We start from the raw sequence: 25,310 nt of genomic DNA on the forward strand, positions 1-25,310 counted from the left end.
GAAGATGTCCTAGTTCCATACTCCCTAGAGAAAGAAGGAGCGAACCCGTGTGAAGATATGCGAGTTCTATACTCCTTAAAGAAAGAAGGAGCGAACCCGTTTAAAGATGTTCGAGTTCCATACTCCTTAAAGAAAGAAGGAGCGAACCCATTTGAAGAGATGTCTGAGTTCCATACTCCCTAGAGAAAGAGGGAGCGAACCCGTGTGAAGATATGCGAGTTCTATACTCCTTAAAGAAAGAAGGAGCGAACCCGTTTAAAGATGTTTGAGTTCCATACTCCTTAAAGAAAGAAGGAGCGAACCCAGTTGAAGATGTTCGAGTTCCATACTCCCTAGAGAAAGAGGGAGCGAACCCATGAAGAGATGTTCGAGTTCTATACTCCCTAAAGAAAGAGGGAGCGAACCCATTTGAAGATGTTCGAGTTCTATACTCCTTAAAGAAAGAAGGAGCAAACCCGTTTGAAGATGTTCGAGTTCTATACTCCTTAAAGAAGGAAGGAGCGAACCCGTTTGAAGAGATGTTCGAGTTCTATACTCTCTAGAGAAATAGGGAGCGAACCCATCATTGAAGATTGTGGGTCTTATACTCCCTGAAGAAATAGGGGGCAGACGCGATCGTTGAAGATTGTTCGAGTCTTATACTCTCTGAAGAAATAGGGGGCAGACGCGATTGATGAAGATTGTGGGTCTTATACTCTCTGAAGATATAGGGGGCAGACACAATCGTTGAAGATCGTTCGAGTCTTATACTCTCTGAAGAAATAGGGGGCAGACGCGATTGATGAAGATTGTGGGTCTTATACTCTCTGAAGAAATAGGGGGCAGACGCAATCGTTGAAGATTGTTCGGATCTTATACTCTCTGAAGAAATAAGGGGCAGACGCAATAGTTGAAGATTGTTCGGGTCTTATACTCTCTGAAGAAATAGGGGGCATACGCAATCGTTGAAGATTGTTCGAGTCTTATACTCTCTGAAGAAATAGGGGGCAGACGCAATTGATGAAGATTATGGGTCTTATACTCTTTGAAGAAATAGGGGGCAGACACAATCGTTGAAGATTGTTCGAGTTTTATACTCTCTGAAGAAATAGGGGGCAGACGCGATTGATGAAGATTGTGGGTCTTATACTCTCTGAAGAAATAGGGGGCAGACGTAATCGTTGAAGATTGTTCGGATCTTATACTCTCTGAAGAAATAGGGGGCAGACGCGATTGATGAAGATTGTTGGTCTTATACTCTCTGAAGAAATAGGGGGCAGACGCAATCGTTGAAGATTGTTCGAGTCTTATACTCTCTGAAGAAATAGGGGGTAGATGCGATTGATGAAGATTATGGGTCTTATACTCTCTGAAGAAATAGGGGGCAGACGCAATCGTTGAAGATTGTTCGAGTCTTATACTCTCTGAAGAAATAGTGGGCATACAAGTTTGTTGAAGATGATTCAAGTCTTATACTCTCTGAAGAAATAGGGAGCAAACCCATTTTTCTGAAGATTTATTGAATTCTATACTCCCTGAAAAGAATAAAGAGCAAGTACGCTGATTGAAGATTAATCGAGTCCTATACTCTCTGAAAGAATAGGGAACATACATGTTTTCCAAAGATTTTCAAGTATCACTTACCCCGAAGGAGGAGTGAAGCAGATCTCTTATCAAATTTTGAAGCAAGAAGATGGAATTGGACAAAAACGCCCAAGTACAATATAAGTCGTCCGAGCCATTTTAAGCTTTCTCAGAAGAGTGTTGGAGCAAACCGTCAGATAAAAAAAAGGAAGTCGAAGATTCTCGGGTTTGTGAACGTGAGATAGAGGCGAAAGTCACGAGGAAGACTGAAGAAGGGAAGAGGATGATGCAGTCAGACAAAATTAGGTCAATTTTTTTTTATCTTTGCTACGTTCTTGTGTTCACAACAACGAGCAAAGAGGGGCAGCTGTAATACCCTAATTTTGTCCGGGTCATTTGAATCCATTTGAAGATGATCAAATTAATATGAAGGTGCTCGATGAAGGATTAATTCAAGTGATGAATCATAGAGGCTTGCAGTTAGAAATCTTGATGCTTAGTTGGATTGTAACATGTTTGTTTCATTTTGGAATTCAAGATTTAAATTGAAGCCCAAGCTAATCCGGAATCCAAATTAAATGTTTAGTCCAAAGTCCACATACAAGTCTAAAATAGATTACAAATATCTAGCCCGGTTACAAGGCCCAAGCTTAACCCGATCCGACCCGGATACAACAACCCGACTCGGGCTTCTCATGCCTCCCACGATACTGCTGCTCACATGATTTTACTGCTCATGCCAACCACGAGCACACCCACCCAACAAGTTGTTACATATGCCTGTCGGCCACCCAACATGCTCAGCTCATATCATTGTGCCCAAGATACTGCTGCTCACATGATTTTACTGCTCCACATCACCCATGCCTCTCGGTTACAGCAGCCATGTTCCCTACGTGAACTACAACCGGGAATCCACATGAAGCAATGCCACGTTCAGCCACCAAGCACAACCGAGCACACATGCACTCACTTCTCCACGATGCACGAGACCCCAGGAACCCGTGCTACCCACGTTCCACACATGAAGACCCTGTGCCCAGGCTCCACTGAACGAGACTCCCAGAAGCTCCTGCCAGGACCATACCCGAGCAGACAAGCTCGGCTCCCCATCACCCGTGACCTACAACACGCGAAGAACGAGGGCATTCAACAGAACCAGAAACCAATAGGAAAGACAACAATCAATGTAGAATCACGGGGATATCAATTGAAAAGGAGACCATCAACAAGGGGAAACAGGGGGGGTCTGATCCTTTCGATTCAAAAAAGATTGGAGAATAGAGGGCTTCGTTTGGAATTTTTATTTTGAAAGGAATGTACTGGGGGTTTTCTTCACCCATTTTCGTAGAAAATACTTTGTAAACCGAGGGTTTTCCCCTTCGATTTTAGATAAATATATATTGGAAACAAAAATTAAAACGTTTTGCATCTCTTCATTTTTGAAGCAACAGAGTTCCTCTTTGTGTGTTTGCTTGTGTCATTTCGAATAAAAAACCAGATTAGAGAGAGGATCGAGTTCACGCATCCATGGGGTCAGTTGGCTCAGACGCGTAACCGTCATTATTGAGGGGGGATTGATTGTAACAAAAAAGAAAGATGACTAAAACAGAGGGGTTCATCAGCAGCAGAAAACAAAGGTAATAAAAGCTCTTCCCATAATTTCTACTTTTCTCGAAAATAAAGAAAAAAATATGAGATAAACGAAATCAGAATCAAGTTACAAGGTTGTTTCCTAAATCTGATTTTACAAAATTTGTGTTTCTTTCTGTTTTTCATTCGAATCAAAAGACTAAAAAAGAGGAACTCATCATCCTTCATTAAAACCCATTTCGAAAAAGTCATAAATCCATCAGCAGCTACCTTTCGGTTTTCCAAGCAAAAATACACACAAACTATAGCAAATATGAGAGAAATGTCTCACTTACCTTGCTTTACCGTGAGTCGGAGTCGTTGATCAGGACTAGAGCTGCCGGGGGTTGCGTCCTTAGGTCGACCAAGTGCTTGCATGTCAGTTTAGGGAGGTTAGAGTAACGTTTTGGGAGATTGTGATGAAAGGTGGTGGGTTTTAGGCGTTCGTTCTTCTTTTCCAAGCTTACTAGCGGTGATTTACGAGATGAGAGCTTTGAAGCTCTCGAAGGGTGGCCATAGGAGAAGAAGGAGAGAGTTGAGAGGAAGAAGAAGGCGTTGCGGCTGCTGAAAATGAAATGGGAATTAGGGTTCAATTTTACCTAATATAACATATATATCGGATTATCAAAACGACGTAGTTTGAGCAGTTTAGGGCATCCGTTTTGGGCATTTGGTTTATTCATTTTCCGAGTCATTTAGTTTTTACTTGTAACTCATTTTAGTCCTAAATTCGTTTTTTATGTTCTAATTTGGTCTTTGTATTTTACGCAAGGTTAATCTTAGTCCCAAGTGTTAGTATATATTTACTCTTTTCTGTTTTAAACACTTGACCCTCGTGTTCTGCATGTTGCATTTTAGTCCTGAGTGGTAATGTACTTAGTTTCGTTTCTTTAGACATTTGAATCTCATGTTGTTGCATGTTGCATTTTAGTTTCGGGATTCACTCCCTTTGATATTTTATTTGTTTATACATGTGATATATTTCTTTTGAAGATTACAGTTTAGTCCTGCATATATTCATGGTTTTATTCTGATTTTAGTACATGAAATATTATTATTAGTGTTCTATGACTTGATCATTGTTTAATCTATGAATTTAGCATTAAGAGTTAAGTGTTTATTCATTTAAGTTATTATGTTGTTTTTTATGTTTTCATGATTATATGTAAATATTATGTGTAATTTAATTATTAATGTTAATATGGTCTTTTGCATGCTTATATTTGCATATACTAAGTAATAAAGGATAACTTTGTGCCTTGCTTCATTTTATTTAATATGTCGAATAAATTAACATTGTGAATATTGGTATTTACCTTTTATTAGGATGCATATAAGTTTTGGCATTTTCATATCATTATGTGTATGATATCCTCATAAGCATGATTCCATACGATCACATAATTGGATTAAGGGTAATATTCTTTTAATTTAAAACTGTCGAAATGTCTTCTCCTAACTTACTAGAGAGTTATTTTGGCAATTTTAAATTAAAATTATATCCCGTCAGTAACGCCTAATTAAATTTGGATCTATCACTGTAAAATTTGGGAATGAAATAAAAAGAAATATTCGGCTATTTAAATTATTTGAGAAAAGATCGTTAGAACTCACCTAAAGATCTGGTCTCGATATTTTTAAATAATCGAATATCCTTTATCTTTCTAATGACTTGGCAATTTTAAATTAACATATTTTGTTGCTTTTCAGTGTTATAAATTTGCATTTTTGTTCTTCTAATGGATCGTAAATCAAATTAAAATTTTAATTTGTAAATTTCATTGCAAAGACATTAATTAATCGACTAGGTACCAATTTAGGGCATTGTGGGGGTGCTAATCCTTCCCCACACGTAATCGACTCCCGAACTTGGATTTTGGTGACGTAGACCGTAAATTTGTCGTTTTAATTAAAATTAATTTTCATTTAAAATGACAACATTTTTGGGTGCCCAATCACACCCTAATCAAAGATTGGTGGCGACTCCTCGAACCTTATATTTTTATCATAAAGGAATTTCCAATTTTTCGAAACGAGAGATTTTCTAAAATAGCATTGTTTTTAATTAAAATTCAATTGAAAAGAGAATAATTAAAAATGACACGGTTTTCAAAATCTCACCCCACGCCCCGGTTAAAAATCGTTTCGACACATGGGTCATATTGAATGTGTAGATTTGATTGAAAGCAAGTGTTGAACGAATGGATATGTAAAGTTAGTAAGCTACAGTGAAAGGATGACTACTTAGAACTTATGTGAGGCAAAGGTGAGTGCATTTTACTATTCTTTTAAATATAATAAGAAGACAAATCATGATGAGTCAACCTCGAAGGAAATGATTTGAATTTTACCATGAAACACTTTTATCATACTTTGATAAATAAATTTTGAATAATTTGGTTTTTGAAGAGCCAAATCTTGAAAATTTGTTAATGTAAATGATTTGAAGTATGACATAATCTTTTCTGATATTTGATATATTTTGTTTATGAAATTTGACATGAAATGATATACGGATTTAAATATAATACTATGTGATATACTATGTAAAGGATTCTACGTGAAGATATGTGAAAATGTTCTATATGAAAATAATCTATATGCTCAGCAAAAGTGATATACGTGAAAGTGGACCATATGTGAATGTACTTTATGAGAATAAGATACACTTTAAATAGTGAAACGAAAAATAATGGTAAAGATAAAGCCCAAGGTATATGTATGAGAATTAGAGGTATAGTTGGCATGCCAAGAGTCGAGGGTTCTATGTGGTCTTTCGGGACAAAACTATGTGGTACTTTGGGACAAACCTATCTGGTCCTTCGGGACAAATATGTGGCACTTCGGTGCAAATTATGTGAGTTGTGGTGACAACATTAGTGCACAACCTCAATGTACTCAAATATCTAGCATTCTCAATAGTATGCATTGGGCTATTAAAAATAAAGTAATATAAACTGAACAATTGATTAAAGTATACATTTTTGTTATGAAAAGTAACTTGAATTATTTGAGAAATGTTTTATATGAAATGTTTAAATAAATGTTTTATGATTTTATTATACTCATTATGCCTCACTAAGTCATAGACTTAGCGTGTGATTGTTTTCACAGGTAGGATCCGCGAGCTTCGAGGAGTAAGTTGAATAAGCAAGGGCATGACAGCATACTGGTGAGAATTATTAAATCGGAGAGAAATTTGAATTGTATAAGTTTGGATTTGAAAGATTATTGGCTTTTACTAATTATGTTTTAATTTGTAGATGCTCTGATATGCTTTGTAAATGTTTTTTCATTTTTCCAATTAAAGTAAAATTTTAGTCAAAATTTTCAAAGAATCAAAGAGATAAAAAGTTAATGTGACACCTCATATTTGTATCCGGGTCAGGCACGGTTCGGAGGTGTTACATTTATTGGTATGAGAACCTAAGTTGAGTCAAGTTTTCAAAATAGACAGGTCGGTCGACTGTAAAAAATGTTTGGTTTGTACATACCGACGAAATAACAAGTATCTCTGATCTGATGGTGTAATGAGTATGTTGTCCTTGCTAGTCTAGTTAAGAAATTAAATATTAATAGATGTCAGACTACGAGGGTTCCCAAGGTAAAATAGGATATGAAGTTCATAAACATTTGATTGTAAGAAATAAGTTGAGAACTGATGGATTTAAATTTTATATTAGAATAGAAAGTGAGGGTTAAATGTTTTAGGTCACAAAAGAAAGGATGAATATTATATAAGTCTCTACCTAGAATTCAGGATAAATTTTGTTACGGATTAGATCTCTCTTATATTAAGCCCTAATAATTTGTTATTCAAGGTTAATGATTTAGAAAGGTTCAGAAGAAAAAGATTTTATAGGAAACAAGTATGAATGATTAACTTCCATGATAAGATGCAACAAGGATTCGTATTGATAAAGATTCTTGTTAAAGATTGACGAGTTTCACAGTTAAAAGTATAGAAACATTTCTTTATAAATTTGATTGAAAATTAGAATTAGAATGGACTAAGGCTAGTTTGGCGAAAATTTTTGGAGTTGAACTAGATTTCGTTGATGTTTAGTGCTAGGGAATTGAATTCCCAGTTGTACCCAAAAGCCAACAATAATTGTACTTTTCAATGATATTGGATTTGATGAAGATAAAAGAAGGACATGAAGTAGAGTATGGATAAATAGTAGAAAGTATAGTGCAAGTATGAACAATGTTTGAGTAGAAAGTAGAAAAGTTATTTTGAATTCGAAATCTTTTGGAATTCTCTAATTATTTAAAAGATTCATAAAGACCTTTTAGTAACCCTTCCCCATTAAGCAAGCTATTAGTAAAGGAGGTAATAGTTATTTAGATTAGTAAGAAACAAGGAAACGCAATGAAGGTATAATAAGGTCAGTTGAAATTTATAGTTTGGAAAAGTAAGTCGGAGAAATAAATGCAATGTAGCAGAGAAAATTTGAAAATGATTATAAAGAGTACCAAAAATAAAACAAGTGGGTTTCGTTTGAAGTAGAGAAATTATGAGTATAAGGAATAATAAAGAATGATATCCTTTATAAATGATTGTAGAATACCAAAGTTAAGAAGGTGCAATAAATTTGGCAATATATACTGATTATAAGTTGTATGAAGATGTTTTAGTATTGTTATGAGAATGATATTGGATTATGCAGAAAAAGAGATAACCTATGTTACAAGGAAGTTTTAAATTATTATATTTGTTTAAGGATGATGGCAAATTATTGGATCAACGACATTGGTGATAAAGAGGAGAAACTTGAAGTGTTGGTCAAATTACCAAGTCGGAAATAAAACAAAGAAATGATAAAACTTTCTAAGGATATTAAGAAAGTTATAGAAATTCATATGAAATGTCCATTGGTTGCTGGAAGAAGAAGAAGAATATAGCACCAGGAATGCTAAGATAAAGTTTAATTTGTTTTGTTAATTAAAGTGAATGGTTTGGAGCACTAAGTATGACAAATATTTTTTTTTAAATGGTTTAGCTCATAAGCTAGATATGTTAGAAATAAGGTATTGCATAAATTTGAAAGAAAGGAAACAATTTTCAGTTTTCAATAGAAATGATAAAAACATGACCATGGATTTTGTAACTAGGTTACCTTTGACATGAAAAAAAGGACTCAATTTGGGTATTGGTGGATCATTTAGTAAAGATCACGCATTTCATTATGTTTCGAAAGGATTTTTCAATGGATAAGTATGTGGAACTATACATCTAGGGGATAGTAGACTGCATGGAGTGCCAGTTTTAATTGTATCTGATGAGATCTAAGGTTTACTTTAAGGTTTTAGAATTATTTGAGAAAGGCCTTTAAATTTGATTTAAATTTAGCATTAATTTCATCCACATATAGATGGTTAGTCCGATCAGGATATTCAGATTTTAAAAGTTATATTAAGGCATGTGTGATTGATTTTAAAGGATTAGGAGAAAATTTGAATACTAAATTGACCAAGCATAAGTGAGGCTTTTCAAAGGTTATATTCCTTTGCTATGTAAACTCAGCTAAGAGGAAAAGGATATGTGTATTAAGGAAACTTGAGATATAGTTGAATGAAATTACAAGGATTGATAAGAATATAATCAATGATTGTATTTTCTATGACTAAGTTATTGAGGATAGACAAATTACTTAATTAGATTGGTAAGTGTCAAGAAATGTTAAGAGGTTACAAAGAATATTGATATAAATTCCAAGGTTAGTATGATTAGAATTTGGAAATATGGTGTTATTCATATCAATGTGTATTATAATTATAGGATGTGTGTGTTTGTATAAGAAGAAAAAGTTTTAGTTACGTTGTTAAGCTACTAAAGAAGTATGAAAGAAATCATCTGATTCATAATATCCAGTTAGCAATAATTGGAGATACTTTGTTGATAGGAAACTGTTAACTTCAAGGTAAAGGATGTTATATCTATAAGGATCTCAAAAGACAAGGGTTTGTGTTGAATCGCATGAGTGTAAAGGCATGATATAGATTGAAATTTTGAAGAATGAGGACGTGTTTATCAATTATAATCATGAAAGGTTAAGTACGATGCTAATACGATAGGGTCAAGAGACACTTTCATTTAAGCCTTTGACATTTGATTGATTTAACGATCTTAAGAGAAAGATGAAATTTTAGTACTTGTTAAGTACAAATAAGTAGGAAAAGGGAAGACTAAATTCTTATGAATGTTTATATGCCATAGATAAAATTTTCATTGAGTTATTTTTAAGTGAGTGGTATTTTAGTAAGTTTAAGAAAGATATCAAGATAGCTTTAAGTGAAGTTTTGAGTAGAAGAAAATATAGTACACTATTATGTTGGTTTGGATTGAAAGATTGAGACTTTGTGCGGCTAGATTTGATCAAAGAAGTTGCATAAAAAGTGAATATTATTTAAGATAATTTTTAAGATAGTTGTTGATCAACAAAAGTCCTAAATGGATTTGAAGAGAAAGGAAATTGAATTCCAAATAAGTGATGAAGTGTTTCTCAAAATCATGCCTTGGAAGAAGATTCTATGTTTTGTATACAACGAAAAGCTCAGTCTTAGATTCATTAGATCTTATGAGATCTTAAAGAAGTTTGACCAGTAACCTATTAGTGAATGTTGCCACCAGAATGGAAAGGATTCACAAATGTCTTTTATGTTTCGATGCTCAAGATATATTGATCCGATCTTTTTCACATCATAGAACTGGAAGAAATAAAAGTTCAATTGAATCAACTGTAAAGAAGAAATAGTATATGAAGCTTAATAACTAAGAAATTAGATGATTTCATTAGTAAGAGTGTTTTGGGTAATCACAAAGAGGAAAATGTGGCGTGGAAACGTGTATAAGATGTAAAGAGAAAAGTTCTTTATCTTTTTGTACAGTGAAAATTCAAGGATGAATTTTCTTAAGGGGGAGATTTGTAGCACCCCAAACATCGGGTCAGTGATTAAAGTGTAAGGATTTAAAAGTTAGCGGTAATCTTTTGATAAATTGAAAAAGTTCAAGTATTAATTTTGGGAATTTTTTTAGTACTTATTATCAAATATTGAAGGATTGAAGGATGAAATGGTCTTTTGACAATAAATGAATTAAAAATTCATTTTTAAAGGTTATTTAACACGTGATTAAGAGAGAAAGAAAGAAATGAAAGCTCTAGAAGCTTGCTCATCTCTTCTTCTCTTCCCCGTGAACCTCCATGCTAAGGTAAGAGATTTTAAAGTTGATTATTTCTTTCATTTCTGATTTGGTTTTGGTTCTTTGGGTGATGTTGAAGCTTAATAAAGCTTAAGGATGAATTGAAACTAAGAGATTAAGGATTTAATGGTGATTTAATAAAATGAGTTTTTAAGATAATTGATTTAGATTGATTGTTTTTGGATCTTTAAAGACATATTTGACTTGTCAAGGGTTTAATTAAGGGGTTAGAAGTGTTAGAAAGGATTAAGAACAAGTTTGAATAATTGATATGATATTTATTTTCAAGAGTTTTATGGGGAAATTGAGGTGTTTGAGGGGTTTTAATGGATATAAGTTAGTGGTAATAAGTGTAAATGAGTTTAAAGGCATGAATGGAGTCTAAGTAGGAGATTTTAGTGAAGTTGGGTAAATTTTTGAAGTGAAATGGATGAATATTGGGTAAAGGTATCGGCACTGGAAGAACAATACCGATACTATAAGGTTAAATTGAAGGAAATAGTATGAACTGGGTGAACAATATCGATATTGGTTGAAGAAGTATCAATACTGATGTGAAGGTATCGATACCAAGGATAAGGTATAGATACTATAAGTAAAGAAGAAATTTCAGAATGTCGAAATGGTATCGATATTGAAGTAGGTATCGGTACCATATAAGAGAAGTATCGGTACTCATGAAGAGTACCGATACTATTAAGGCTGAAATGTTAAATTTGATGTTTCATTTTGTTTAGGTAAAAGTTAATTGGTTCAATGTAATTTAGTTTTGATATTCATGGGTCATATTAAATGTGTAGCTTTGATTGAAAGCAAGTGCTAAACGAATGGATATGTAAAGTTAGTAAGCCACAGTGAAAGGATGTCTGCGTAGAACTTATGTGAGGCAAAGGTGAGTGATTTTACTATTCTTTTAAATATAATAAGAGGAAGACTCGTCATGAGTCAACCTCGAATGTTTTGAAAGGAAGTGTTTTGAATTTTACCATGAAACACTTTTATCATACTTTGATAAATAAATTTTGAATAATTTGGTTTGTCAATAGCCAAATCTTGAAAATTTGTTAATGTAAATGATTTGAAGTATGACACAATCTTTTCAGATACTTGATATATTTTGTTTATGAAATTTGACATGAAATGATATATGGATTTAAATATAATACTATGTGATATACTATGTAAAGGTTTCTACGTGAAGATGATTTGTGAAAACGTTCTATATAAAAATAATCTATGTGCTCAGCAAAAGTGATATACGTGAAAGTGAACCATATGTGAATGTACTTTGTGAGAATAAGATACACTTTAAATAGTGAAATGAAAAATAATGGTAAAGCTAAATCCCAAGGTATATGTATAAGAATTAGAGGTATAGTTGGCATGCCAAGAGTCGAGGGTTTTATGTGGTCCTTCGGGACAAAACTATGTGATCCTTCGGACAAACCTATGTGGTCCTTCGGGATAAATATGTGGCATTTCGGTGCAAATTATGTGAGTTGTGGTGACAGCATTAGTGCACAACCTCATTGTACTCAAATACCTAGTGTTCTTAGTAGTCTGCATTGAGCTATTAAAAATAAAGTAATATAAACTGAACAATTGATTAAAGTATATATTTTTGTTAAGAAAAGTAACTTGAATTTTTTAGAAATGTTTTCTATGAAATGTGTAAATAAATGTTTTATGATTTTATTATACTCATTATGCCTCACTAAGTCATAGACTTATCGTGTAATTATTTTCACAAGTAGGATCCACGAGCTTCGAGGAGTAAGTTGAATAAGCAAGGGCATGAAAACATACTGGTGAGAATATTAGAACAGAGAAAAAATTGAATTGTATAAGTTTTGATTTGAAAGGTTTTTGGCATGTACTAATTATGTTTCAAATTGTAGATCGTCTGATATGTTTTGTAAATGTGTTTTCATTTTTCCAATAAAAGTAAAATTTTAGTTAAAATTTTCAAACAGTCAAAGAGCTAAAAAGTTAATATGACATATCAGATTCGTATCCGGGTCAGATACAGGTCGGGGTGTTACATGTTATGCATGGTGTATAAAGTCTCATGCATGCTATATTACATGATGTGTATTAGTGTGTGTTGTGAGTGTGAGCTCATGCAAAAGACGTAAATGGGTTGTTAGGTAGCTACAACTACAGCTGGATTGGTTAGTAGGGCTTTGAATGATTGATTTATCCTTTGATTAAATATTAAAAAAGCATAATAATGAAGGAAAGTTAAAAGCAGATTGGTATCGGGGTCCTGGGTTTTTTTTTATTTTCTTCTCTCCTTCTTCACTACGTTTCTTCTTATTTTTCTTTGTGGTGTTCATTCCTATAGTCATGCCTGTCTCCGGTGGTTTGGTGGTCATAGTGTCTTCACCAACAAGCGGGTTAGTGCACTCTTGAGGAATCAAATTAACTGCTGTGGAAATAACAAATACTTCTCACAATTCACAACCATAGGTTAGAGAAGCTCCTCAACGGTGGCGTTCATCCTTCCCCTGTCGCAGTGGTTCGTGATGATGAACCCGTTGTCGATAATGATGACTACAAAGTTTTTGTTGCTCAAGATAATACGTTAGCCTCTTGGCTTTTGTCTACTATCGGTATATCTCTCCTTCATCATCTCGTCAGGGCTGGAATGACATCGAAAATTTGGTCCATGGTTACTCACTTCTTTGCCAACAAGTCACCATCCATAATAATGAACTCCATTACAAGCTTAAGCTGATTCAAAAAGGCAATTTTTGCATGCGAGTTTACATTACACAGGCCAAGAAAGTGTGTGATGCTCTTGTCGCCTGTGGTGCTCAGATGTCTGACTATAAACAGATCGTTACAATCTTGAACGGTCCCCCATCTGAATATCATCCCATTGTTTAAGATTGTAACGATCTGTTTATAGTCAAACATCAGAGCACCACAGGTTAGGATTTGTCTAATTTGATATAATCTGACGTACATCCAGTTGTTGGTTCTGTAGCTCAACCTGTGTAGTAGCTCAGGCAAGCACGGGTTTTCTCTAATACATAAGGAGGGAGAGGTCGTGGTGGTCGACAATGGTTTCAATGCCAATTGTGTGGCAAGCCCGGTCATCTTGTGAATCGTTGTTGGCACAGGTTTGACAAGATTTTTTTGAGGTGTGGGCACTACTGGAGTTACCACTGAAAGTTTGAATAATTCCCCGCCACCTTTTGTGAATTTGTGTTATTACACATCCAATGCTACTAGTAATTCATACGGCTGTGGTGGGAGTAATGACCAGGTTGGGTCAGTGTTCGTTGGTGTGTATGGTCGTGGGTCTAATTATAGTCGAGTGAAGGGTGTATAATAGGCATCGTGGTGTGTTGACTCTAATGCAACACATCATATCACAGTCGATGTTACTCTTGCTGAGGATGGCACTATGCTTATGGCGCGGATAAGCTTTTTTCGGTTACGATAAAGGGTTACATATTGGTCGTATTGGTCGTTCTAGCTTATCTACTTCGTCTCATTCTTTACACTTGAATAGTTTACTTCATTTACCAAATATTACAAAAAATCGTTTTTCGATTTTTAATCTTGCTAGAGACAATAACATGTTTTTAGAGTTTCATGCGGATCGATGCGTGGTTCGTGAAAAAGGAACTGGGGCTGTTTTGCTTGAAGGAAGGGAGGATGGTGGCCTATATTAGTTTGATTCTATGCTTGGTCAAGCAAATTTTTCAAATACTACTAGTCTGGATTTTGATATTTTTCATAGACGGTTAGGACATCCGTCTTGCAATGTTTTGCTTAAACTGAGTAGATCGTGTAATACTCGTCTTACGAATGATTTGAGTAAGACTTTGTGTGTTGCTTGCTGTCCGCTCTTTGTGAGTACTAAAATATGATGCGGATATGTGTGCAAGTATGCACAATCGAACAAGTAATAAAGTGATAAGTAGAGTATCGTCTCCACGGGGAATTGGGGAAATCAAATAGGTTTGTCAAGGCACTTTACTTTGTCACCTAAGTAAAGTTAGTTATGGTATATACAGATGAGAATGCAGTGGCAAAATGGAATGGACGTAGTGGAAATGGAGTGGTGATAGTGTGGTAGCAGATGGATATGTCGTGGCAAATTAAATTGTGATACGTGAAAACAAATGGAAATGTCAAGGCAAAATAAAAATGCAAATACTAGATTTAATATATGTAGGACTTTAGCTTTCTCACAAGACAAGCAGCAATGGAAATGAGTGATGGGAGACACAAGGAAAACTTAAGTCTATTTCTCTGAATGGTGCTTCTTCTCTGCTTACCCTGCCCGACAGAGTCTACTGATGTGCCTTATGCTATCTCTAGGAAGGGACTCGACAGACTAAAGATGCCCTGGCAAAACCGATTGGCGTAAGCCCAAGCAATGATCCTATTGACTCAGCTAATAGAATATGTCTCGGCAATACCTTTTTGTGGCAGCATTAACATCTAACCTATCGTTTATACACAACTCCTTTTAGTCGAATGAAATCCTATCCTTATCTCTAAGGTGGATTAGGCCTAGTTACTATCTAGAACCCGTTGTTTATGTAGTTCCTCCCTAGCTTCTCTCGAAGACTAAAGATAAATTGCCAAGGCATTCTCTCGAACCTCATGAACCCTCCTAAGGAAAGGCTACTCTCGTAGCTCCTACAACCTCAAGGCTTTAAGCATCATAAACAAAACAGAATAGAGCATGAAACAACAACCATTCATTAAAATAACAACTTAAATAACCATGCGAACTCCCACCAAATAGGACTAGTTCATGGTGGGGTTCGAAATCAACAAGCACAAAGCAAGATTCATTCGTACCTTACAACCCAACAACAAAATATAAAAGCAAGTACTAAGGGGAGGAGAAAAAGCCTTCAACGTGCATTGCCAAATGCCTTCCTCGGCCACCAAGGACTGCCCCCAGCGGACTAGCTCCTCTCAGATGCTCAGAACGCCACTCCCTTCACTAGTCAAGGAGAAATGCCACGGCAAGTGGGATTGACGGAGAAAGATGAGACTTTCTCTCTCTAACTTTTTAAGATCAAATGTGGCTGGAACTAAAGTCTTCTTCAATATGGATTCCTCCTCTATTTATAGGGGAAAAGAAATCCTAAGCTTTGGTGTTAACCATCCTAGGAAACCCCAAAACCATGGTTGATTTGCTTGGGAGTTGGGCAGAGCTGGTTATGATCCAGCCTGGGTTGCTGGCTTAGACCCGGCACAATCCCACTGCAGACGCCCAAGGACAGACAGAACCTGCAAGGTCAGGCAGCGTTATTATCAAAGTTGGCGGTTGCAGTGCCGGTTCCTCCAGGCAGGATCTTCGAGGCAGATTTCTTGGGCAGAGCTCTCGAGGAGTCAGAGACCGCTGGCTGTAAAAATATCTTCTTTCACTTTGTTCGCTTTCGAAATGCCAATCAGACTCGGCATTTTCATTCTGCTCAGCAGTCTCCTTATGCCACGGCATTTTCTTTCCTCTTTTCCTTGCTTTCAATACCTGCACACCATCAGACAAGTACCTTTCCCATAAAGCAGTACCGCTGTAAAAATAAAATGCCACGGCAAACTGAAATCCACCACATGCAACTATATGCTCCTAAATGCATCTAAATGGTCCTAAATGGGCTCTTAGACATTCAATAACTTAAGTGAAAATGTCCCAAAATATGACCTTTCCAAGGAGTTATCACACCCCCAAACTTAAGCTATTGCTTGTCCTCAAGCAATGGATAGTGATAAGCAAAACAAAAATACCATGACAAGTTCAGAAGCATAATAGTTATATGGGATAAAATTTCAGCCCTCAGCATTTGGCTTCAACATGCTAGACTAGTTTGAGAAATCAAGTACCGTCCCCTAGGGCAAGATTCTTTATGTTGGTGTGTGCGTGTTTGTATCCAGTCCATGCTTAACAAACCAAAAAAATTTCTACTCAAGCTTTCTCAATTTACCATGACATTTTCAAATTACTACTCCCCTTTGTTTTCTTTTATTACTTCTGCTACGAGGAGAGTCAGCCCATCACTCTACCATCCCACACTCTAGATGAAAGGGAGCATACCTTTCACCCCCGAGCTAGTCAGGTAGAGTCATCCTGTGACTACTTTCATTCACTCATATGCCAAGACATAGTGGAGTGTTCCTCTACAGATATGCCAAGGCATTTATTTATAACTTCTATTTCTTCTTCTTCTTTTTTTATGTGGGGTTTTCATCATTCACAGTTTTATGCCACGACATTTAAGAATTCTCTTATAAAAAATTTCTAAGTTTCTCAAGCATGGAAAACATACACTCGTGTTCAAGGGTTTCAAAGAAGCAAGTCCTAGAGTTGGTCTATCATCCTCAACCAGTCATGTACATTTTATCCTAGCCATCAAGAATTCTTCATCGTCGGGCATCCTCAATTAATTCCAGAAAACTAATTCTATATTTACTAATGTCATGGCATATTCATTTTACTAATACTATCATACAATGATGTGAGAACCCTACTTCCCCCAAACTTGAGAGAAGCATTGTCCCCAATGCTTACTAAATCTAAGAAAAATGAAAACTACATGCTATGAATGCAATGCAATGCAAGGTACCTTGGCTTCATGGTGGTGGTACAGTAGTCGCACGGCGAGTGCGCTTGCGGAGCTTAGCGGGGCTGGAATGTTCGGAGTCAGACGTGGGTGCGACTGGAGGAGTGCTAGGACCTTCTGGGGAAGCTGGGAGCAGGGTCTCCGTACGCTGAGATGCCTTCTTAAGGCGACGTCGGCTCATTCGCAAAGGAACTTATCGTGGCATCTCATATTATTTCTCCTTCATTGACTCGGTGGGCTGCATGGGATGGACCATGCAAAGAAAAATAAGCACTTAAAAGAAAATAAACTAAAACGATAGCATAATAAAATATTATTTATGCACAAGAGTAAATCTGAAATGTCAAGGCATCTTCAAGATGCTTGGCCGGTATCGACATCGTCCAATAAAAGTGCAGATTTGTCACGCTCGATCGGAGCACCAGTGTAGACCAAAATGCCCCACACATATAACAGTTATGCCTTAAAAATAAATTGCCTTGGCATTTCGGGTCTTTCACATCTAAATTTTAGGACCTTTGCAGTAGTCCTCTCTCCTTCAAAGTGCTCTATGCATGAAGTTGAATGGTAGTGGAATGGGATCTCTTTTCGCTCCTTTTTGCTGTGGCAACTTGAAATCACTTGGGCAGCAAATTCGTTGGAGAGGTCGAGGTTATCCCTATGCCAGTAGCCACCATGGTGTATGACCTTGTTCTTTCCTAGGCCAGTCAAGTAAGGAAGCAAAACAACACTAACGAGAAATTTGACAATGTCAGCATACCACGAAATTACCGTAGCAAATAATAATTTCTCATTAGTGAATTTTTTTTTTAATCTCCATTTCATTCCTTAGTTCTTTCACAATTTCTAGCCTAGAAAAATGAGCAGCTAGTTGAGGTTTAGGATGAGTAAATTCAATAGAATTCAAAGGTTCAAATTTCATACCCGGTCTAGCTATGGGTGAGCTAGACTTACTCATCTCCTTTGGAATATCCTCGAGTTCCTCTTCGTCTTCTTCATCAAGATTGAAGTGATTATCACTGCATAAAAATTTGTTACGGAAAAATTCTGCAGCTTTCTTTTGGTCATCAACTCCTACTAATGGGGTTTTTTCTTTTGCCGTGGCAAAATTTTTCTTCTCTTCATTGGTTGTATTCTTCGAACCTTCATCCTTATTTTCCAACAAATGTGAATCTTCTTGCACCTTCGGATCTTCGTGCATAACCTCATGATCGGGCTCTCCGAGTGTCTTCCCCCCCAAACTTAGCATCTTTATAGATTTGGATGCCACTCCTTGAGCTGAATGTACCACAATGCTCCATGTCTTGATCCTTAGTGACTTCAGTATCACTAGGTAGACTGCCATGTGGGAAAAAATGTAATGCCGTGGCAATTTGGCCAACCTGACCCTCCAAAGCCCTCAACGATGAACTGTTGCTCTGAAGCAGAGCTTCTTGACTTTTTATAGAGGTCGCATGGTCTTGCAGCATGGTCTTTATTGTTGCGATAAAATCTTGCATCGTGGCCTCCAAAGAGCTTGTGTTAGATGAATATGGTACTCTCTCGTTAGAATTATGCCATGGCATATTCGTTTGAAAACCCTGGGAGTCACTGAAGTTCTGCTGCCTAGCGGGCTGACTAGAGTTGTTGGTTCCTTGATTTCCCCACAAAATGTTTGGATGTTGACACCATCCAAGATCGTTAGAATAGGGGTTGTTGTTACCTCGATTGTAGTTCTCTACAAAGTTGATGGACTCTAGATTGGTCGGGCAGTCACTCTCATTGTGATTGTCGTGGCATAATAGACATGCTAAGTTGGATGCCCGAACATGTTGCCTTGCATCCTCATGAGGAGCACCACCAAACTGTCCAATAAAGTCCAACATGTCGAACATAACCGGTTTGAGCTCAAAGTGGGCTGTCTGAATCATGGGTGCCAAAATTCCAGGATTTAGTTCGTCCATGATAATATTTAAATGATCTCGAATACTACGAGGCCTAGCTGCATTCCCAGCATTCGCAATTGCCTCGGCATGTTGATATTCCTCTTGACCTATTCCTTGATTTCCAATTTGATACATCTTTGCTGGAGCACTTTGAGTACGTAAAATAAAAACCTGAAAAAGACAAGGAAAATAACAAGTAAAACTATACAAAAAAATTGAACAAGTAAAATAAAAATACTATGACAAAACTAATTAACTTCCAGTTGCCAATTCCCCGGCAACGGCGCCAAAAACTTGTCCGCTCTTTGTGAGTACTAAAATATGATGCGGATATGTGTGCAAGTATACACAATCGAACAAGTAATAAAGTGATAAGTAGAGTATCGTCTCCACAGGGAATTGGGGAAATCAAATAAGTTTGTCAAGGCACTTTACTTTGTCACCTAAGTAAAGTTAGTTATGGTATATACATATGAGAATGCAGTGGCAAAATGGAATGGACGTAGTGGAAATGGAGTGGTGATAGTGTGGTAGCAGATGGATATGTCGTGGCAAATTAAATTGTGATACGTGAAAACAAATGGAAATGTCAAGGCAAAATAAAAATGCAAATACTAGATTTAATATATGTAGGACTTTAGCTTTCTCACAAGACAAGCAGCAATGGAAATGAGTGATGGGAGACACAAGGAAAACTTAAGTCTATTTCTCTGAATGGTGCTTCTTCTCTGCTTACCCTGCCCGACAGAGTCTACTGATGTGCCCTATGCTATCTCTAGTAAGGGACTCGACAGACTAAAGATGCCCTGGTAAAACCGATTTGCATAAGCCCAAGCAGTGATCCTATTGACTCATCTAATAGAATATGTCTCGCAATACCTTTTTGCGGCAGCATTAACATCTAACCTATCATTTATACACAACTCCTTTTAGTCGAATGAAATCATATCCTTATCTCTAAGGTGGATTAGGCCTAGTTACTATCTAGAACCCGTTGTTTATGTAGTTCCTCCCTAACTTCTCTCGAAGACTAAAGATAAATTGCCATGGCATTCTCTCGAACCTCATGAACCCTCCTAAGGAAAGGCTACTCTCGTAGCTCCTACAACCTCAAGGCTTTAAGCATCATAAAAAAAACAGAATAGAGCATGAAATAACAACCATTCATTAAAATAACAACTTAAATAACCATGCGAACTCCCACCAAATAGGATTAGTTCATGGTGGAGTTTGAAATCAACAAGCAAAAAATAAGATTCATTCGTTCCTTACAACCCAACAACAAAATATAAAAGCAAGTACTAAGGGGAGGAGAAAAAGCCTTCAACGTGCACTGCCAAATGCCTTCCTCGGCCACCAAGGACTGCTCCCAGCGGACTAGCTCCTCTCGGATGCTCAGAACACCACTCCCTTCTGCTAGTCAAGGAGAAATGCCACGGCAAGTGGGATTGACGAAGAAAGATGAGACTTTCTCACTCTAACTTTTTAAGATCAAATGTGGCTGGAACTAAAGTCTTCTTCAATATGGCTTCCTCCTCTATTTATAGGGGAAAAGAAATCCTAAGCTTTGGTGTTAACCATCCTAGAAAACCCTAAAACCATGGTTGATTTGCTTGGGAGTTGGGCAGAGTTGGTTGTGATCCAGCCTGGGTTGCTTGCTTAGACCCGGCACAATCCCACTGCAGACGCCCAAGGACAGACAGAACCTGCAAGGTCAGGCGACGTTATTATCAAAGTCGGCGGTTGCAGTGCCGGTTCCTTCAGGCAGGATCTTCGAGGCAGATTTCTTGGGTAGAGCTCTCGAGGAGTCAGAGACCGCTGGCTGCAAAAATATCTTCTTTCACTTTGTTTGCTTTCGAAATGCCAATCAGACTCGGTATTTTCATTCTGCTCAGCAGTCTCCTTATGCCACGGTATTTTCTTTCCTCTTTTCCTTGCTTTCAATACCTGCACACCATCAGACAAGTACCTTTCCCATAAAGCAGTACCGCTGTAAAAATAAAATGCCACGGCAAACTGAAATCCACCACATGCAACTCTATGCTCCTAAATGCATCTAAATAGTCCTAAATGGGCTCTTAGACATTCAATAACTTAAGTGAAAAGGTCCCAAAATATGACTTTTTCAAGGAGTTATCACGAACTCCCACCAAATAGTATTAGTTCATGGTGGGGTTCGAAATCAACAAGCACAAAGCAAGATTCATTCGTTCCTTACAACCCAATCAACAAAATATGAAAACAAGTACTAAGGGGATGAGAAAAAGCCTTCGACGTGCACTGCCTAATGCTTCCCTCTGCCACCACAAGCTGCTCCTAGCGGACTGGCTCCTCTCGGATGCTCAGAACGCCACTCCCTTCAGCTTGTCAAGGAGAAATGCCACGGCAAGTAGGATTGACAGAGAAAGATAAAACTCTCTCTCTCTAACTTTTTAGCTCAAATATGGCTGGAACCAAAGTCTTCTTCAATATGGCTTCCTCCTCTATTTATAGGGGAAAAGAAATCCTAAGCTTTGGTGTTAACCATCCTAGGAAACCCCAAAACCATGGTTGATTTACTTGGGAGTCGGGCAGAACTGGTTGTGATCCAGCCTGGGTTGCTGGCTTAGACCCGGCACAATCCCACTGCAGACGCCCAAGGACATACAGAACTTGCAAGGTCAGGCGGCGTTATTATCAAAGTCGGCGATTGCAGTGCCGGTTCCTCCAGGCAGGATCTTCGAGGCAGATTTCTTGGGCAGAGCTCTCGAGGAGTCAGAGACCGCTGGCTGCAAAAATATCTTCTTTCACTTTGTTCGCTTTCGAAATGCCAATCAGACTCGGCATTTTCATTCTGCTCAGCAGTCTCCTTATGCCACTGCATTTTCTTTCCTCTTTTCCTTGCTTTCAATACCTGCACACCATCAGACAAGTACCTTTCCCATAAAGCAGTACTGCTGTAAAAATAAAATGCCACGGCAAACTGAAATCCACCACATGCAACTATATGCTCCTAAATGCATCTAAATGGTCCTAAATGGGCTCTTAGACATTCAATAACTTAAGTGAAAAGGTCCCAAAATATGACCTTTTCAAGGAGTTATCACTTGCCAAATGGGAATGAATCATAGTTTTCTATTTATGGATTCTCAGTCGACATATGTTGCTCCATTTCAATTAGCTTTTACAGATCTTTGGGATCATCAACATATTTCATCCAATGGATTTAAATATTATGTTTTGTTTGTTTATGCCTATTCTCGACATGTTTGGGTTTATTTGTTACAGGATAAACCTTAAGTATTGAATTTATTTCTTCTATTTTAAAAGATGGTAAACACTCAATTTGGCGTGTGTATTAAAGCGGTGCAAAGTGATTGGGGAGAAGAGTATCTTCGATTATCCTAGATGCTCCAAGATGGTAGTGTGCTTCATCGGGTGATATGTCTACATACTTCACAATAAAATGGCATCGTTAAGCGTAAACATAATCGTATTGTTGATATTGCTCTAACATTCTTGGATCAAGCTTCTCTACCATTAAAGTTTTGGTCATATGCGGTAGTGACAGTTGCCCATTTGATTAATCGGTTACCAACCTTTGCGTTGCGTGGTGCTTCTCCATTTGAGAAGTTGTTTGGAAATATGCTTAATTATGATCACTTGCGGGTTTTTGGGTGTCATTTTTTTCATTGTTTGAGACCTTTTGTGACCCATAATTTTAATTTTTTTTCTCACAACCATGTACTTTTCTTAGCTATAGTCCTGTTATTGTTGTTTGGCGGAGGATGGACGAGTATTTGTGTCTTGGCATGTTGTCTTTAAGGAATTGGTCTTTCCATTTTCTTCCACTAATTTTGATTGTGTTTCCACTGAAGTTTCTTCATCATCTTTGAGTGTTGATGTTTTTCGTATTCCCGCTAATGTTGGAGTTTTAAATTTTGGATGTGTCTGTGACTGTCATACTACAAATGTTCCTCCTGGTTCTACGGGTGTTCCCTTGGATGATTCTTTGTGTAATAATCCTGGTGGATCAGGATCTTGTCCTACAATGGTTGACCAGTCCACTACTGCTTCAGATGTTGGGCATGATAGTTCTTTGAATGATGGCCCCTTGTCTGAGGATTGTGGTTTGCATAAGGAGTGTGTTGGTTAACATTTGATTGATACATGTGTGCAAAGTTAGCCTTGTGTTAGTGACTAAGCAGGTCATGTGTCATTTGATCACATCGTGATGCTATGATAGACCATCATACATGTTATAGTCTAGATTTGGTGCATGATGCTTCGAGTTCTTCACTTGGTAACACTTACATTATGGTGACTCGTAGCAAACGGAGAATTTTTAAACCCAAGTTGTTTCATGTGATGGAGAAAGATTTTGATGAAAGTGAACTTGTGTCAATTCGTTAAGCTTTTACTTCACCAAAGTGGAAGCAAGCCGTTCTTACTTAATATGAGGTGCTTATTCATAATGAAACATGGAACTTAGTTTCGTTGCCAAAAGGTAAGGTTGCGATAGGGTGCAAGTGGCTTTTTCAGGTCAAACGCCATCCTAATAGATCAGTTTCTCGATATGGGGCAAGACTTGTTGCCAAAGGATTTCTCAAGTACCGGGACATGATTGTCAAGATATGTTTAGTCCGGTGGTGAAGTCTTCAACTGTGAATGTTGTTTTGTCTTTAGTTGTTTAAAAATAATTGGCGGCTACTACAAATTTATGTCAAAGATGCATTTCTTAATAGTGAATTGGCTAAAGAGGTTTTTATGGTGCAACCAAGAGGCTTTGAACAAGAATATGTTGATGGTGAACCATTGGTGTGCAAGTTGGAGAAGGCTCTTTATGGGTTAAAGAAAACTCCTCAGAATTGGTATTCTAAACTTCGTACTTTTCTTCTTAGCATTGGTTTTATTGGAACTCAGGGTGATGCATCTCTTTTTGTTGGCTAGGATGGTGATTGGTGTCTTTTTGTTCTTGTTTATGTTGACGATATTGTTATCACTTGAAGTGATGATACTTTGATTGAAGAGGTTGTGCCTATGTTGGGGTTACAATATTCAATAAAAGATCTTGGCGAATTAGCATTTTTTTCTTGAGCTTGAAGTTGAGTGTTATAATGGCACCTTGTTGTTAAGTCAACATAAATATATTTGTGAATTGTTAGAATGCGTGAATATGGTTGATGCTCATTCGGCACCTACTCTGATGCTTTCTATGCCTAAGCTTACTAGTGATGGTGATTGTCCTTTTGATGATCTGCAGTGTTGTCATAGTGTGGTGGGTGGTTTGCTTTATCTAAGTCACAGTAGACCTGATATTTTCTACAGTGTTGTGGCACAATATATGCATATACCTTATGAAATATATTGGTTGGCTGTCAAAAGAATTTTGCGACTTATCTGCTACTTTAGACTATGGTTTGGTGTTTCGGGCTTCTACGAGTGCCACTATGATTCATGCTTTTTCTGATGCGGATTGTGCTAGTAATGCTAATTATAGAAGATTTCTTTCTGGCTATTGTATTTATCCTGGTAACAATCTTGTCTCTTGGTGTTCTCGAAAAGAAAAATCTATCGTTCCACAACAGAAGCGGAATATCATGGAATAGTTTATTGGTTTACGAGATTATGTGGTTGCAATCGTTGCTTTCTAATATGGTGATCGACAACACGAGTGTTGTAGCTACGAGTGTCAATCTTGTGTTTCATGCACATTTGAAACATATTTAGCTTGACGTTCATGTTTTTTGGGAGAAGGTGGCTAGCGATATCATGTGTATCAATTATATTCCAGGTCAATACCAAGCAGGGTTGGAACCTGGATTTCAACTTGATGGGAAAATTATAACTTTTCTAAAATTGGGGTCAATTTCATAATTATTCCATAAATTTTAAAATTTTATATATAAATTAAAGGATAAAAAACAAATTTTTGGTAGGGTTGTCGTGGTGGGGGGGCACAGTCCCTCCCAAGTCCTTAGTGGCTTTGTCCCTGATACCAAGTAGCAGATGGGTTTACCAAGTCACTCTCGAATGCTTCCTTTCCAACGTTTCGGCAACAACTCAATGTTGGTTTTGGCGATTTTGAAGTTTGACAAATCACGGAGAATATTAGCATGTGTTATGCATAGTATGTAAAGTCTCATACATGCTATATTACATGACATGTATTAGTGTGTTCTATAAGTGTGAGCTCATGCAAAAGACGTGAAGGGGTTGTTAGGTGGTTACAGTTACAACTGGATTGGTTAGTAGGGGCTGATATAAAAAGCCTATATATGATGATGTATTGAATGATTGACATACCTTTTGATGAATATTAAAAATGTATAAGAATGAAGGGAAGTCAAAAACCAACATAGAGGACCGCTATTTAAATCCATGATCGTTACCTGTTGAGAGAATGAGTGATGC

The 25,310-nt window shown here is 37.1% G+C and overlaps 1 pseudogene; it reads left to right on the forward strand.

The window, feature by feature from the left end:
* The window catches only part of LOC120136443, a 40,198-nt pseudogene that overhangs the window by 11,823 nt on the left and 3,065 nt on the right, over positions 1 to 25,310 (forward strand).

This window comes from Hibiscus syriacus, unplaced genomic scaffold (assembly GCF_006381635.1).
Source record: "Hibiscus syriacus cultivar Baekdansim isolate YM2019G1 unplaced genomic scaffold, ASM638163v2 tig00110630_pilon, whole genome shotgun sequence".
NCBI lineage: Eukaryota > Viridiplantae > Streptophyta > Magnoliopsida > Malvales > Malvaceae > Hibiscus > Hibiscus syriacus.